Genomic DNA, 968 nt, shown 5'->3' on the forward strand with positions numbered 1-968 from the left:
CGCCATGACAGACCACTCTGGAAGCTTAAGAGGTGTGAGTTGGTAGAGGTACTCGGTGCTTCTGTAGGAATTGAGGAACTCCAAGGGGCAGTAAACTCAAAAGTTTTAAAAGAAGCATGGATGAAGCAAGCAGGTATCATCTGGTTGATAAACAGACATCTATAAACAAGCTCTCATGTTTGCAAGAGATATTAACCCAACACGAACTGGTTCAGGCTAAAAGGTAAGTGTATTGGGACTCATACAGCATGTTTATGTGGAAAAGGCAGGGGTGACTGCTTCATCCAGTGCTCACCCCTCAGCCAGCTGGCAAGGATTTCTCAGAAGGGCAAGAGTGTTGCCCAGTGCCCACCTCACATCCAGAGCTCTGGGGCCTGCCCCGCTGTCAAAGACCTCACTCAAGGAGGTCGGCTTCCTCCTGGGTTTTCTCTTTCCTTTTCCGCCACCAAATGATCAAGTCTTTCAAAAAAAAAAAACACTTCTTGTCTACAGCCATGCCACCCTAAATGTGCCCGATCTTGTCTGATCTCGGAAATTAAGCAGGGTGTCGGGCCTGGTTAGTGCTTGGATAGGAGACCACCTAGGAAGAACCAGGTGCTGTAGGCGTTAAATTTAAAAAAAAAAAAAAAACCACTTCCCCCAGGCCTAAATTCTTCCCCCTTTATGATAAAATTCTTGAAGAAGTCTACACTCTCATTCTTCCCTCTTCCCCACTTCATTCCTACATTCCTTTCCTACTCCTCTTCAAGGTGGCCTGGTTGCTGAGCCCCAGGAATCCCCTGTCTGTTCACTAGCTCCCCTTCAGAGTTAATGACTCCCTTCTGACTCTCATCCTCACTTTGTAACTGCTTCTCCATGGTCTCCTTCCTCAGAAGTCAGGCATTTCTCCAGTCTGTATGTTGTGGACCTTCAGACTTCTCAAAGCCTGAGCCCCCTGCTGAGCTCCAGGTCTGCATATCCTGATTCCT

At 47.5% G+C, this 968-nt stretch overlaps 1 pseudogene; it reads left to right on the forward strand.

The window, feature by feature from the left end:
* Positions 1–484: 484 nt before the first annotated feature.
* On the forward strand, positions 485–606 carry LOC111746793 (annotated as a pseudogene).
* The last annotated feature ends 362 nt before the right edge of the window (positions 607–968 follow it).

Source organism: Pteropus vampyrus, unplaced genomic scaffold (assembly GCF_000151845.1).
Source record: "Pteropus vampyrus isolate Shadow unplaced genomic scaffold, Pvam_2.0 Scaffold7, whole genome shotgun sequence".
NCBI lineage: Eukaryota > Metazoa > Chordata > Mammalia > Chiroptera > Pteropodidae > Pteropus > Pteropus vampyrus.